Genomic DNA, 17,167 nt, shown 5'->3' with positions numbered 1-17,167 from the left:
TCCATCATCCTCTACTGGAGTTGCTTCGTCCAAACCAGCTAATGAAGGGACTACGCTTAAAGAGAAACCTTCAGTCCTGGAACCTTCATCACAATCAATGGACGAACCACCTTCTTCCCAGGGCGCCGACCCCCCAAACGTTGAACCAGAAGGTAATACATTTTTGATGTTTTACCTTTGCTTGTGCTATTGGTTTCTGATTTGTTGCTTCTTTAATCATGCAGAGGCTCCCATGGGTCTGCCTGTTGTGGTACAGTCTTCTCATCCAGACAGGGGGAAGTCTCCCCTGGTGGTGGGGCCATAGGTGGTGGAGCCAACTGGTGATATGCCACCCCCCAAGATTGTTGATGAGGAAACCTTTTGCTTCACTTTTATTTTCACTTTGTTTATTGTGGTGAAAACCTTCAATGTTGGCATTTTTCTTTGCAGGATGCTGATGAGATTGTGCGTTCTATCCAAAACTTGTTCACTTCCCGGAGGCAAGTCAAGACGTTTTGCCTTGCTTCAACCGGTCGTCCTTCTGCTTCTTCAAAGGAAGATATGAAGTTCCTCAAGCAGTCAATATTTGAGTACGTATCTTTTATGGATATGGACATCGGTCAGGCTAGTGCTGTCAAATATAAGGATAAACTTGAGCATTTGAGTGCAAAATTGGCGCAAGTACTGACACTTCCGTCACTCAACATTTCTGCTGATTTTAAAGCGACGTTGAAAGTTGTCCCATCTGACATCTCTTTGCTGACCAAAAATGTTGAACTGAAGTCCAAGAGTACTCAATATCTTCGCGCTGCATCTGAAAGAGAGTCTTTGTTTCGGGAGATCAACAGAGCTGAGGGAGAATTGAAAGAAATCTATTCCGAAGTTATGATTGAAGAATCTTTGATGACCAGTTTGGTTGCACAAATGAAGGAGCTTCAAGCAAGGATGATGATTGCAAGGCAAGAATGGCTGTTAAAAAGCGTAATGCTTCCCAAGGAATTGAGCGAACCAAGTCTTTGGTCGAGCAGTACAAGAAGCTGGAGGTTGATAATGATTTAGTAGCTGAATTGAATATCACTTCTTCTCAGCAGAGCGAGGATTGGGGGAGACTTAGGGAAAGAATTCGTTCGGTCTGGGGTGAATTGTAATTAAGACATCTAATGCCTTGACTTTTCTTTTTGTAACTTCGTATTAACTTTCCTCTTGTAACCTCGTACTGATAGCCATTGTCAATTTTGGATGTAACAGCAACCATTGTCATTAATGAACAACTAATTTGTCTTCTTGTGTATTTATTGACGTTTGTCCTTAATTGTCAACCCCCCAAGCATTTAATTGCTTTATGATAAGATTCATGTACATTCTATTTTGGTATTTCTATCTCTTTTCCCAAGACTTTGGGCCCTTTGACTCCAATTACTAGACACGAATGTAGCTACTCATATTCTGTCTCTTCACCTTCACGCCCCTATAAATGCACGTATATTTCGCACTTTTCATTTTCATTTCTATTTTTTTCTTCAAAAACTAATTTGTTGCCATCGTTTGGCATCTCAACGATCGATCCAAAATTTACGTCTTCCACAGAAATGGATCATTTGATCTGCCCATTTTGCCACCTATTTTGATGTCACCTTTAGTATGAGAGATATAGGAAATATTCTTTGGCCAGCAAAGTTCTTCCCATCGTCTCCATGTTCTTTACAAGGAGTTCAATGATGGAAGACAATTTTTGAGGATGCCTGTCAAGCCACCTTGCTTGCTGAGAGTGCTTCTCAGTCTCCTTGCCCGTTATTGCAGCGATGCATTTAGGTAAGCGAGGTGAGGGTGCTTCTCTTCCCTTCTGTTTGCTGAGAGTGCTTCTCGGCCTCTCTGCTTACCTTTGCAGCAGTGCGATCAGGATGGCAATCAAGACCAATTCACCCTCTTACTTGGCGATCGATCGGGAGATTAGTTTGCTCTTAATTGTAGCTTATAGAGCATTTAGTATTTTGTATCTTGCAACTTTGTAATGAACGTTTGATAATAAAGGAATTTATTTGAACGTCTTTCGCTCTGACCCCACTTTTTTTTAATCTACGATCGTTCAACGCGATTTAATTAAGTTTTTATTTGTTCACTTTCCCATAAGGAAGGAACATATTTTTTTAAATATTTGCAGTTAATGAACCTCATGTGCTTGGTGCCATCTAAATCTTCCAAATGATAGGTTCCATTAGGCAACACACTATTTACTTTATATGGTCCTTCCCAATTGGACAACCAGTTGCCATACTTTGGATCCTTGCTATCGAAAGGGAGTATTGTTTTCCAAACCAATTCACCCAGGCTGAACGACTTGGCTATAACTTTTTATTTATAAAACTTAGCCATCCTTCGTTTTTGAACTTGCAATCTATCTAGGACGTCAAACTTTAATTCGTCCAACTCCAATAAATTTTGAACTAGTGATTCGGTATACTCATCATCACTTAACTTATGTTGTAAACACACTCTGGTCGATTGCATGTTGATTTTCATAGGCAAAATGACCTCCTGTCCATAAGTAAGTTGGAAATGAGTAATTTTGGTATTTGACCGAGGCGATGTCCTATAAGCCCATAAGGCCTTATTTAGACATTCGTGCCAATTTCTGGCATTTTCATCTCTCATTTTCCTTATGATATTTTTTAGAATCTTATTAGAAGATTTTGCTTGTCCGTTGGATTGAGCGTAATATGATGTGGAGTTGACTAATTTAACTCTAAAATCGCTCAAGAATTTATTCACTTGATCTCCATTTAAAGAAGTTCCGTGATCTACCATCAAAGTTTGTGGAATTCCAAATCTATAAATAATATGATCACGGATAAATTCTATGACACTCTTTTGGGTGATCTCCTTCAAAGGTATCGCTTCTACCCACTTAGTGAAATAATCAGTTGCAACTCTAACAAAGGTATGTTGCTTGGACGATGGGGGATAAATCTTCCCTATCAGGTCTATCGTTCAACCCTTAAACGGCCAAGGTTTGATAATAGGTGTCATCTCTCGTGCTGGTACCCTTTGTATTGGACCATGCTTTTGGCATGCTAGACAATTCTTTGCATACTAAACACATGATTCTCCCATCTTGGGCCAAAAATATCCATTCCTAATGATTAACCATTTCATCCTTTGGCCAACTTGATGAGCTCCACATATCTCTTCGTGCACTTCAGCCATGATCGTCCTGGCTTCTTGCAAACTTACACATTTTAGCAATATACCATCAGAGCGTTTCTTAAACAACTCTTCATCTATCAGTGTATAATTTAGCAAACGCAACTTCATTTTTTTACTATTTCCTTTATTAGGTTCTTTAAGGAACCTTTTAATCTCTGCTCTCCAATCTATTGCATCTCCATCTTGTATGCAATGAATTTCAATCGTTCTCGCCCTTATTTGGATTACGGGTAATATTGTTCCATACTTATAAGTAGACTTCCAATTTAAAACCTTTGAGTACCCTGAGGCCATCTGGGCCAACTCATTTGCCACGTCATTATATATCCTATTAACGCATTGAAGCTCTACTTGGTCGAATTCTTCCAATAACTCTTAGGCGATTTCATATAGACTTATAATGGAATCACTTTGGCACTTAAAATCACCAATTAATTGGTGAATGACCAATTGAGAATCGCCTCTAACGATTACATTCTTTACTTCCATATCTATCATTAATTCTAGGCCTACGATTAAGGCTTCATATTCAGGTTGATTGTTGGTGCACATCCTATCCAAAGTGAATGCGAACTTGTAGCAAATCCCTAAAAGATTTATCAATGCTACTCCTACTCCTACACCTTTAGAGGTTTTTGATCCATCAAATACAAAACCCAAGATTTTAATTCGAATGAATTGATTTCTAATTCAATTTCTTCAGGCATGGATGATCGGCCAGAAAATTAGCCAAAGCCTAATTTTTTATTGCTTTTTGGGGTATGTATTGTATTTTGAATTCTGATAATGCTAACGTCCAAAGGCCTACCCTTTGGTGTAAAATAGGGCGAGAAAACATATACTTAACCAAATTTACTTTGGAAATCAAATAAACGGTTACGGGCCGTAAATAAGCCCTTAATTTTGTACATGTGAAATACAATGCATGACATAATTTTTCAATGGCAGAGTAATTATATTCGCATTTTATTAACCGTCTACTCAAGTAGTAAATCGCCCTTTCTTCACCAAATTGGTCTTCTTGCGCGACCATTCCAGCAATTGATTCTTTTTCAGCTAATACATACACTTTCATTGGTCGTCCTTGGATTGGTGACACCAACACTGGTAAACTTGATAAATATATCTTTAGGCTTTCGAAAGCCTTTTGATGCTCTTCTTTTCAGACGAATTTGTCCTGATTTTTCAACTTTAAAAGCGGCGAAAAAGCTTTAGTTCCCCCTACACAGTTAGAAATAAAGTGTCTTAAAAAGTTTACTTGGCCTAGAAACCTTTGCAATTCTTTTTTGCTGCTAGGTGGTTTGGTCTCTAAAATGGCCTTCGCTTTATTTTTATCAAGTTCAATCCCCCTTTTGTGTACTAAGAAATCAAGGAAATTTCCCGCATTAACACCAAATGCACATTTCAAGGGATTTAATTTTAGTTTATATTGCTTCATTCGCTCAAATGAACATCTCAATTGTTCAAAATGGTCCTCTTCTTTAATGGATTTGACCACTATATCATCTACATACACCTCAACAAACTTGCCTATCATACCATGAAAAATCAGGTTTATCGCCCTTTGATAAGTTGCTCTTGCATTTTTTAGGCCGAAAGGCATAACTACCCATTCAAAACATCCTAGAGACTCAGGTCATCTAAAGGCAGTTTTGTGTATATCTTCCTCAGCTATATAAATTTGATTGTATCCTGAATATCCATCCATGAAGGGATACATTACATGTCCGGCAGTTGAATCTACTAGAGAGTCTACTGTGGGCATTTGATATTTATCTTTGGGTGTGGCTATGTTTAAATTCCTAAAGTCTATTCACACCCTTAATTTACCATTCTTTTTTAGCACTAGCACGATATTGGACAACCAATTCACATATCTGGCTGTTCTAATAAAGCCTGCCTTTAATAATCGCTCTATTTCTTTCTTAATCTCAGGAAGCGCATTAGGAGCAAAACGCCTAGGAGGTTGCTTATGAGGCTTAAAATTTTGCTTGGTTGGCAACCTATGTTCCACCAAATCTCTATCTAAACCAGTTATATGTTCATATTCCCAAGCAAAACAATCTTTATATTCCTTTAATAAAGCGATTAATTTATCACTAACCCCTTGATCGAGCATTTGGCTGATGAATATTGGGCGATCTTCTCTTTCATTGCCAATATTCACTTTAATCAAAGGGTCTTGTGTTTGAGCGTATCCAGGCTTGGCGATCCTCATCACTTCATCGTCCAATTCTCTTATAGGCACTTTTTCTTCTAAACAATCCACCTTGTTGACTTTTCGGCCAATACTTTGTTCCAACTCGAACACTGCCAATTTGTCTCTCAATGCTTTCAAGGCTGCTTCTTCTTTCATCTTGTCTTTGCATTCTTTATTGAAAGCCATTAATTTGGCTTTGAAGGCCTGACTATCGGCCATTTGCATTTGTTGCTTACAACTCATTTAAAACTCATTGATTACTCTTTTGCCAATTATTGGCTCTTCTAGGGCCACCATGTTTGGCCTCATCTGACTGAACATTTCAGTGAGTGCATCCACCGAAAACGGCTCTTCACTCTGCGCGATAATTTGAGTTTCTTTTCCATCTTGGACTACTCTGATAGGTCCATAATTTTCTTCGTACATGAACCTTTCTATTGAGTTTGCTTCTGCGACAAAAGGTCTATGATCGGCCTGCACCACTTCTGCTTCGCCTTTGTTATTCCAAAAATCCAGGCATTGATGGAGCGATGAAGGTATACAGCGACTTTCGTGTATCCAATCCCTTCCTAATAACACATGTAACTAGTAGGACCATCTATTACAAAGAAAATTGTGGTCCTAGTAGTTGTCACTATAGTTATGTCCAATGGCATAACCTCTTTAGCTGAAGTTGCTCCTCCATTGAAACTCGTAAGGATGACTTCTGTTGGGATCATATCGTTTTCTGTCTTTGCAAATTTCCTCATCATCCTAGATGGAATGGTGTTTATAGCTGCTCCATTGTCGACAAGCACTTTTGCCACAGGTATGCCGTTAACTAGAGCTTTAACGTACAATGGCCTCAAGTGTTTAGTTAACTTAATTGCTGGCTGCTTAAAAATAACCTTTTCGACAGCATCTATTTCCACTTCTTGCTTGTCCTCTGTCGAGTTATCCTTTTGTGATAAGTCAACGTGCAGCATATCGTACTGAGCTTCCGTTTCCTGTATTTCCTTTTTACTGTTTTCTAATGCTTCTTTTTCAGTTACCCAACCTGTGGGAGGAAGCATTATTCTTGGAGGTGATCCATACTTTTCAGAGCGAGGAACTCTTTTTTTCCTTTTGGGCATCCCGTACAGCACGTAATAATCGAAAGAACGCCCAAACGGCTCCCCCAACAAGTCCACTTCACGAACCCCCTCTCGATGTAGTTGCTTCAACAGAGTATTGTACGATACTCCTCTTTTTCTTCTTTCTGCTTCCAAATCAATTTCCTCTTCTATATCCATCATACCATCATCTCCTTCATCATCGTAGGCCCCTCTAGAAGTTTGGCCTTCTTCATATTCCAGCACGATGCTTCTTCTTCGTTATCCCCCATCTTCTTCTTCTTTCTCTTTATTCTTGAACTTATTGGCTAGCAAATAGTTATTAGCCATGACAGGAGGTAATATACTGAACTGGATAGTAAGGGACTGATATGGATCTTCTCCATCTCTTCTATCTCGCTCAAACTTCGACCTCCCAGAAGAACTTTCTGACAATTCTTTCATCGATTCCCCTGTACTAGTCTCCTCGCTGTCTTCGAGAATATTTTGATTGGCCACCTCAAGTAGCTTAGGCCCCTAGGATGTGGCACTCCCTATTGTTGCCTCATCATTCGTCCATAGTTCCGTTGAAAACACCTTTGTTGGGTTCTAGTCATCTTGTTGAAGGGTATCGCCCTTCCTGCATTATATTGGAACGAATGCCATACATTTGGTTGGTGAGGCTGCAGCCTGAATGTTCTTCCATTATTCACTGGCTTGAACTGCCTCTTAAAAGATGGTCCCCTATAGAACGATGTATCTCGCCCTCTACCAGGCTGAGCGTTTGGGAAAAAACTAGGGCGACGGTGATGCTGCCATATCCTTGGTTTCTCTGTATTCCCACTCACTTCTCTTTTACATCTTGCACACAAGACGTCTTCATCCTTTTCAGGCTCTTTCCCTTTGATACTTTCAAAGACACTAGGATGTGGTCCAAGGTCCTCTTCTCCGTCATCTATAACTAACTTGAATTTTGGCAATTTATTTTTGAAACCAGTCATCACCATGTTCACCTCAAGTGGCTATGGAAAAGGGTTTTCATACACTGCCATCTTCCTCTTATCCTCGAATGTAATTCATCCTGATTCAATGGCATCCTGTAACACATGGCGAAAAACCAAACAGTTATTAGTCAAATGTGACCATGCATTATGTCACTTACAATATTTTTTACCCTTAACTTGTTCAAGGTTTGGCAATTTATGTTTATCGCTCAACTTTATCTGCTTATCCTTATATTGTTTATCAAATATAAGGTCAGCTTTAGTTACATCGAATGAGAACGTTCTAATCTTTTTGTTTTCATCTTTTATAGGCTCATCCTTACCCGACGGTCTAGGCTTAGCCATTATAGGACAAGTATACGTGTCTCCTTTGATTAGTTCGGCCAAACACATTTCGGTTTGATCGTAATACTCGTAATTAATAGTATGAACATCAAAATTTGGGTCTATATAATAAGTCCCTTTACTAGAATATTTCATTTGCTTTTCTTCTCTTATTAATCGTTCATACCTAATCACGTTCGCTCTCAATTGGAAAAGATTGGGAAATTCCTTGTCTTGGAACTTCTTTTTCAAATCAAAGCTTAGACAACGTTGAGCGATTTTGATAAACTCCTTTTCGAGTAAAGGTACAAAACATTTACTTCTTGCTATCTTGAGCTTTTGAAGGAAACCTTCTGCCCATTCATTTGGCATTTGACGTAGATTCGCTAAATTGGCCAAAGTAACTTCGGACTCCGTCTTATAAAACTGAGCGTGGAACAATTGCTCCAATTGTTGCCATGTTTGAACAGAGTTCGTTGGCAAATTGATGAACCAGGAGAAAGCTACTTCTGTTAATGAACTAGGGAACAACCTCATTTTATGGTAATCAGTTACGTCACCACTTTGCAGTGTGAATCGCCCTATGTGTTCTCGAGTAGACACCTCTCCTAAACCGGTAAATAGTGAGAATTCTGGCACTTTATAGCCTCTAGGCCATGGATATGCTTGGTCTACCCAATCAGGTTATGGTTTTGTGTAAGTCGACCTAATGATAGGACATACCCCAAAAGCCATCTGATCCTTTACTATTTCCATAATTTAATTCCTCAACATGACGTTGGGGTCATATGGAATTCCTACAGGTTGGTTGACCGGTTGATTTGCTTGATGCCTGATATTTGGTCTTTGGTTGACAACAAAGTTGCCATGATTTGGGTCATTGTTACCATTAGCCTGAATATTTACTCCATTATTAACACGTGGGGCATTCTGTCCCTTATTTAGGACATTGTCTCTTACGTTTAGGTTACCCCCCAAGTTAGATGTACCATTGCTACCATTCTGATTTGGCATTACACCACCCCTCTGGTTTGAAGTAGAGGGACCAAAAGGTGATTCTATTCCTTGATTTGGAGTTAGGACTGGGGGACTATGTCCCACAATTGTCCTAGTTTGGAAGTGATTTGCAAGAGGCACGACTGACTGACAAATTTGGCCTACTAACTTATTCATTATTTTATTCAAAGTATTCAGTTGTTTGGCCATGTTATCATAATGTGCATTCCCATTCTGGGTAAGTCTTTTCATATTATGAATATTTCGTAGATTTACCTGTTCAACGACATCCTGTGTGAGTTCTCCAAGTAATGCACGCATAGTTCGAAGACTCAACTCTGTCATTGGTTCGTAACGACTATGATAGCTCTGATTCTATCCATCTATTCGTGGAGAGCTATGCTGTTCTTCATATCGCTTGATCACAAACTGGACTCCTCCCCGACTTGCTTCCTTATCAGATTTCTGAGGCATATTGTTTCACATTTTGTATCTTCAACACCAAACACCAAAGTCCTACTGGGCGTGCCAAATTATTTCGCGCGGGTAGTCGCTAACAATTAAAAAGAGATCAGACGATTGTGTATGGAACAAACCTCTTGAGATAAAGTCCCAAAAAGGGGTGTTTTATTGGCGATGACTTTACAATTGGAACTAAACAGAACGCCTCCAAGGGGCGCAAGCACACGAGTACTGAAAAGAAATGTTTAAATCTAAACTAAGAAATTGAAATTACATATTCTCTATTTGAGAGTGTTTGATTCCGGGGTCTTTTGCTCTATGTCTTCTCTTCCTTTTATATTCTCTTGATGATTTCTTCGTGATCAACCGCTTGAAAACTGCTTGATTGCTTTATAACTACCCATTTTCTTTATGGTGGCTAACTTGTCGTGGAACTGCCGTCTCTAACTGTTACCACTACTCTTTGTCGTTCAATCGTCTTCAACTGAACTCCTTCAATCGTGGAATGTGATAAGTTACTCGATAACTGCTTCAATAACTACACTTCTGGATAACCATAATATCTTATGTTTGCTAAAATCCTGGGCGATTCGAAGGTTTGGGCGAGAACAGGGTCATAGCTCTGGGCAACTGTAAGACACTTCATTCGCTCAGATCTTGGGCGTCTGCAAGCTTGAGCGATGATGTTACTATATTCGTGGGCTTCCACTACATTCATTAATAATCCTATCTGGGCCTTTATCTTGAATTGCCCATTTGGACTTCATTATTTGGGCTATTTGATTTGGGGATTCCTCAATTGGACTTCATTTCCTGGGCTATTCGATTTGGGCTGCACTTTTAGTGTGTCAACAATTTGAGATTGAGATTTAAATCGTTGTTAATGTTGAATGCAAGATTATACAAGGGATTTGAATGGCCAAGTATGGCCCTTTGTTTTCTGGTGGCCGTGCAGGGCGAGACACTGCAATGCACGCCATCCCACAAGCTAAGAAAAATGAAGATTCCAAACTTTTGGTCTCATTTTTGTTACATTTTTCTTCTTTCAATCAATAGGCTTGCTCGAGTTTGCTCGGACAAGTTGTCTATGTTTAACCATTTTTATGAGCCTGCTTAGTGGGTGCGAACAAAAAATTGGCAACGTGTCAAATTGAATCAAAATTACGGCTTTAAAATTGTTGGCTTGGTTTAGTTTAGAATGTTTCAAAAGCGAACGAAATTCTTTAGAGTTGGTTATACTTAGATTTCGATAGTCAAAAACCATTTCAAAACAAACCGAGGAATTCAACCATTTAAAAATAAATAAAATATTTGTTTTATGCAAGCTTAAATTTTATGGTTAAATTTGTATTAATTTATTGGTTAAGCTTGTATTAAAACAAATATAGTAGTATTGTAACATTTATGTTTAGATGCTTTCAATCCAAGTGTTAGAGTGACATTTCAGATCAATATAATTTTTAATTATTTGAAAGATGTTATTTTGCTACCATTTATGCCCCTTTTTTCGAAAATATATTTTTTCAAAACTCATTTTCAACCACACAACCTTTTAAAGCCCCCAAAGGGTTAATCCCCTAAATGGTCACTAAACTTTGCCATAGAGAGATTTTGGAGAATCTAAATTTGGGGGAAAATAAGGGTTTGGGTGTTTAAAATGATTTTTCCTAGCCTTTTACGTGGTTTTCTCTTTCAAGAATTTTTTTCCTAGCTTTAAAACCATGCCACATCACCTCTTTTGTCAGACAAGTGGACCAAATTGTCAAATATTACTAACGGAGTCAGGTTGGTGATGGATGGGATCCCATTTGGCAAAGTTGAGTGACTAACCAGGGGATTTTTGAAGTTCAATGACCCTTTGGGGACTTTCGGCAAAGTTTAGTGACCATTTAGGGGATTAAACCATTGTCTCCTTTAAATTAACTTTTATTTTTTTCTCTAATTTTCAATCATATAATTTTTCATAAAATAATATTACACATAAATCGAATATTTTTCCTTCTTCTTCAGCCATCCATTCTCCAAAAAAATAATATTCTACCCATTATAATTTGGAAAAATGGGTTGCCAAAGGGGGGTGGGGGGCATAACATAATATTATACGTAAATTCAAAACTTTTTATTAGCTCCTATTTGATGGACTTTTTTTCAATTTTTTTTTAATTTTTTTTACATACTCATTTTCAATCACATATTTGCCTAATAAAAAATTCTACACGTAAAATCAAAAAAATTTCCATACTTTTTAATCATCCATTCTCTAAAAAAAATTCTTTATTTGAAATATTATTTTTTTCCAAATAATAGCCATCAAACAGGGCTTAATTTTTAACCACATTATCCAAAAAATCACTAAAACCATCTCCAACCCTGCATCAAAATTTGATGTAAGTTTTGCACCGTTTTACGCCAAATCTTGTACCAAACTAAAAATAATCTCCACACATCACACCAAAGGGCCAAATGAATAGTATTTAATCATTTTCTTCTCTTTTTTTATTCAAAATAATTTATCTATTTGAAAATTTATGTCTTTATTTATTTTACAAATATATAAATTACTGAATAAATAATTACGTTAATTAACAAAAAATATTAAATTCATTAATAAATATAAAAATTTATTTTTTACATGGTTAAAATTTATTAATATTATTATAAAAATTTATTGTATTAAAATTAAATTAGACAAATATCCTTTATCAATTTGTTTGGCAAATAGAAGAAAATGGTTAATTTGACTTTCCACCATTTTGTACCAAAATGTTGCAAACTTTGGTGCAACATTGGAGAGGTTTTACACCAAAATTTTTGGTGATTCGGTGCATCCATTAGAAATGCCCTAATCCAAAAATTTTCCCCCCAAAATCTCATTTGAATCGATCCCAAACAGGGCCTTTGTAACACCATAAATTCTAGCAACCCTGAGTGTTACAAAGATGAATATAATGACGTATTCAATAAAAATTGAACAACATTTAACAAAAAATAAATTTAATTTAATAAAATATGCGCAACGTTTTGAAATCATGTCTTTCATCAAAACATTCATAAAAGCTAGTTCTAACGTGCAATAAAACTAGGACTAATTAAAAATTATAATGTTACTTCAAAACTTATTAAATTCAACAAATAAGGTATTTCGTGGCGAGGATCTATCCATTTGCAGTCGTCTAGTCTGTTATTTTTCACCTGAAATTGTAAATAAAAATGTATGTATATAATGAATTGTATTCAATGAGATGCTTGCAACTCCACATTTAAGTCAAATATAAAATTATGCATAAACTCTCTCACCAACATAAAGCCCCAGTTTGACTCCCATTCTCTTTAATTTTTTTCTTATCTTTTATTTTTAACCACACAATCTTCTATAAAATAATATTACATGTAAATTGAAAACTTTTCATTCTCTTTCAACTACACATTATATATATATAAAATTTGGAAAAAAATGGGGGCCAAAATGGGGCAAAATAAAATTATTATATCACGAAAAATGATAATTCTAGCAAGTACTCCAAAAAAATACAAATGTTAAGTAACAATAGAAGGTATGCCTTAAACTCTATCACGATTTCTCCCGAAAGAGCCCTTATACTGAACATAATTAATTCATACATAATAACGAATTTGAAAATATGTGAAAAATATCATTAATAGCACTGAGCACCTCATCTTTTAAATCTGAATTTGAAGAACAAAATTATAGAAATCAAGATTCTTTATGGCAATCTAAAGACTTTATAAACTATGCCATTTTCTTTGCAAAACTAATGTTCCATTCAATAAAAGGACATAAAGAGATAGAGGCAATTTACTGTGGAGAATATTTTATTGGAAAAAATTTTGATGTTATTTATTTCTCCAATATCGTGTCTTATATAGTAAAAAATGTGTATGGATAAACATAAAAGTCTCCTAATATAATTGACTGACTAGTGTTTTATGCATGCTAATCAAATATTAATTATGAGCTAAATTAATTAGATAATCGAATACAATTTCTATTCTTATCAAGTATATGTATATCAACACACTACTAAAAATAGCGGCTTTAGAGACGGAAATATTTGCCGCATAAGCCCCAAAATCCGTTTCGGCAAACACCTCGTCGGTAAATTCACCGACGGACTATGTATGCCGTCGGTAATAGCGACGGAAAAAGGGTGTCACTGTCTACATACGAAATTCGATCGTAGCTAATTGACGATGAAATTTTCGTTACTGATCTGTTTGTGATTAACGATAGTTCGATTAATTGTTCCTAAAATAGCTACGGATCATTCATTCTCGTTTTCGTCGCTAACTACCAACATATTTCCTACAAAACTAATTGGTCCTATAATAGCTACGAATCTTCTGTTTATGTTTCCGTCGTCGACTACCAATGTATTTCTCCCAAGGAACTAATTGTTCCTAAAATAGCTATCTCCTAAGGAACTAATTGTTCCTAAAATAGCTACGAATCTTCCGTTTTTGTTTCTGTCGCCAACTACCAACGTATTTCTCCTACGGAACTAATTGTTCCTAAAATAGCTAAGAATCTTCCTTTTTTTCATCAAATATTATATTAATATATTAAAAAGAAAAAATATATAAAATAAAACCATAAATAAACAAATATGAAATACAAATATTTTCATTCAATTAATTCAATGTTCAAAGTTACACAAAATTAGATCAATTTTGCTTCCATTTCAAAAGTCAATACTAAAATTCTGCACATGATCAATTAGCAAAAGGAAGTTCTACACACATTCAATTGTAAATTTTTGTAAACAAAATAAACATCTACTATGAGCAACCATTGAAAATCCTTGTGCTTAAACGACTAATCTCGTGATCCATTCCTTTCTTCCAACATTCGAAGCATGGTTTGTTCAAATTCATTGCGCTTCTTCTCTTCTTCGCGCTTATCATCTTCCATTTTTTGAAGTAATCCTACATTTTTCCTTATAAATTGATCTATCTTCTCACAAGCAAAATGAAATTCCTCTTGTAAAGTGATGAAATTAATGTGTCCATTATATGGAATGTTAGGTGAACCAGAGGAGGTGACATCTTCGTGCAAAGATTTTCATTGAATACCAAGCCCATACAGGCGACCACCTTTGCATGGACCTAGCGTTGCTTCACACCATGCTTCAATGTCAATTTCAGGTTGTGACACATTTGAACCATATTTTTCATGAATTGCAATGTCATATTTTTCTTGTAAAATAAGAAGCAGTTCATAAAAGGAAAAGCCAAAACCATAAAAATGTTGCTGTCTTTGCCAACGGCCAGAATATAGACAAGCCAAAACCATAAAAATTGAAGGGTCATTCAAGCTAAAACCATAATTTCCATGTTTTGTGCATTACCAATCAGAAAATACCAGAGCAAATCAACAGGGAAAACAAACAACAATGCAGAATATACACGATAGTATGTCCAGGGAGATACAAAAGGAGAAGTGTTTAAACGTTCAAGTCGCTTAATTAATTAAGCTCTCATGTGCATCTGTATTGATATCTACTGCTTGGTAGCATATATTGATCAATACCTTTACAAAACAGAGCACAGCCAACAAAGTTGACCATAAACCTGCTTGAGCTATTGTTGGTGGGACCACTAGTGGAAGAAAAGTTCCCTGTCTAAGCACTCATCAATTCACAAAGAAATATGTTATGGGGAAATTTTTTTCCTAAGGACGCTTACACAAGTATATGTTTCACTCTATAAGTTGCACAAGTGTTACTTCTATCCCAATTTAAAGATAACTCTAATACTGTTAATCATGGAAAAAGTCCTATAATCAAGATATCAAATCACTGTCAAACATATACATTAAACTTCTACGAGCATATAAAATCTAATAGCTCATCTATTTATACTACTTCTAGCATATTCATCAACTTGTAGGTTGCCAACAAGTAATGATTTATTTACAAAACAATCTGAAAACTACAATTAGTGTCTATGACCATCTAACTAATAACAATGAAAGTCCAATCAAAACTGAATTTATTTCTACTTACCCATACAATTCATGACTTGTTGTCTACGAAGTCTCCCTCTCCATTGTTTCTAAGATGTACACGTTCGAATAACCATGAAGCAGTAGGTGGCTTACCTAATTTCTCATGCTGAAAACAATCAATAAATGAAGAGTTTAGTTTGAAGTATTCTTGATTAGGAATCAAATAGCACGTTAATTTTCAACTTAATTGCAAACATAACATGTTGAATATAATGGTAGACTTGCTGGTTGGTTTATTTTCAACTTAATTGCAGACACAACATGCTGAATATAAAGACTTTCCCATATTGATTCCAGCCAGAACAAGCTGAAAATGAAGACAAAACATGCTAATTTTTACCAAATGAAATTCAGACAGAGCATGCTGAATTTTTCCACATCTTCCATAAAATGGATACAAAATGCTCTTCTAAGAATGAAATTTTGATATGTAGAATAAGATGCTCATATATAACATGTGAATCGTCTATGAAATTTGATCATGCAAGTTAAACATTACCAGCCTCTGCTTGTGGGACAACATTCGTTATCGAACCAGCAGTGTGCTTAGTGACGGTTCCTGACTTTATAGTCAGCCAGTTATCAATGCCAAGTTTAGACTTTTCTTCCATATTTCATTGTTCCACTTTTTCTCAATTATGTCATTCCAGTGCTCTACACTTAACCATGATGGTCCATATCCCTTCCAATCAATTATATTTTCAGACTTACTATTTTCCACTGCCTTCTTTCGAGCCAAACAAAATATATCTCGCAGTCGATCGGTTGAGGCAGTATTCCATGCCACCTTCACCTCATTATCTTTATTTTTTGGCCATGAGTGTCGTTGCTAATGTAGGTACCTACTATTAGTACGGAAAAAAACAATGAAATCTTATAATAGCAATCAGTATATTTAGAAGAAACTTATATTACCTGGAATCTTTCCAACAAGAACTTTTTTATGTCAACCAGCACCAAACTAAACGTTGGATAAGGTCCTCCCAAGTAAGCCTTCAAATTAGCACTTACAGCACATGATGCCGAGATAGTAATAAATCTGCAAACATAAAATCATTCGAACCATATCAGACTGGGAAAAAAGAAAACACCATCTAAACTCTCAAGCTTTCAAACTGAAATCCCCAAAATATAACATAGACAAAAATACCCTATTCTATTAACTTAAACCCCCCAAGAAAAAAGTTCAGATAAATACGTATTGCCTCTCACAGTTAAAGGAATTCTTCCCGATTCATCTGCACAACCAGTAGTACCGTGGTTAGGACCCCCTTTCCTACAATCGGCAACATCATTATCATCTGCAGAAAGAGACCCATTGTATCCTCAGATGCATTCTCATTCTCGTCACTATCTTCCTCATCTTGTACTATAGAAACCCTAGGCATGGAACTCAATCGTACTATACTAGTCATCCTCATCTGTGAAAATCGGACCCATGTTAAATGGTAGAAAAGTGGACGACTGAAGAATGGGATATATGGAGGGAAAATAAGAGGGAATATGAGGGGGGGATGAGGGAGGAATGGGATATATGGAGGGAAAGTGGGGAAACGAGTGTAAAGAAAAATTAGAGGGAAGGGTTGAACTTTTTGGATGGATTAGTTGAATTAGATAGAGAACTTTGGAATTATAGTCTATAAATGATATTTTGTACGTCAATTTTTTTCAATAAAATAAAATATTAAGCCAAATAAAATTTAGTTTAAAAAGAAATTATTCACTGCATAGAAAAATGTATTTATTGATGGTTACGGTCAACGTTATGAAAACCGACCCAATCATTGACTCGGAAAAAATGAAGGATCAACAGTCAAACGATTTAACTGTATTCGAATCGAATCGAACCGGATGCAATAAATACATACAAAGATAATCAAATAATATGAAACCAACTAATTTT

The 17,167-nt window shown here is 36.2% G+C and overlaps 1 long non-coding RNA gene across 4 annotated transcripts; it reads right to left on the bottom strand.

Annotated features, from left to right (window-relative positions):
- Nucleotides 1–13,865: 13,865 nt before the first annotated feature.
- Nucleotides 13,866–16,853, bottom strand: LOC111382818. 4 transcript variants are annotated; one of them, XR_002700618.1, is made up of 3 exons: nt 16,463–16,853; nt 15,263–16,303; nt 13,866–14,372 (listed from the first exon to the last, which is right to left on the bottom strand). It is a non-coding gene; the product is annotated as an uncharacterized LOC111382818 (long non-coding RNA). The 4 variants fall into 4 exon arrangements; XR_002700617.1 differs by having other exon boundaries at nt 13,866–15,370; nt 15,764–16,303; XR_002700615.1 differs by having other exon boundaries at nt 13,866–16,303.
- Between the last annotated feature and the right edge of the window lie 314 nt (nt 16,854–17,167).

Source organism: Olea europaea, unplaced genomic scaffold (assembly GCF_002742605.1).
Source record: "Olea europaea var. sylvestris unplaced genomic scaffold, O_europaea_v1 scaffold256, whole genome shotgun sequence".
Lineage (NCBI taxonomy): Eukaryota > Viridiplantae > Streptophyta > Magnoliopsida > Lamiales > Oleaceae > Olea > Olea europaea.
This window is presented reverse-complemented; position numbering and strand designations above follow the sequence as displayed.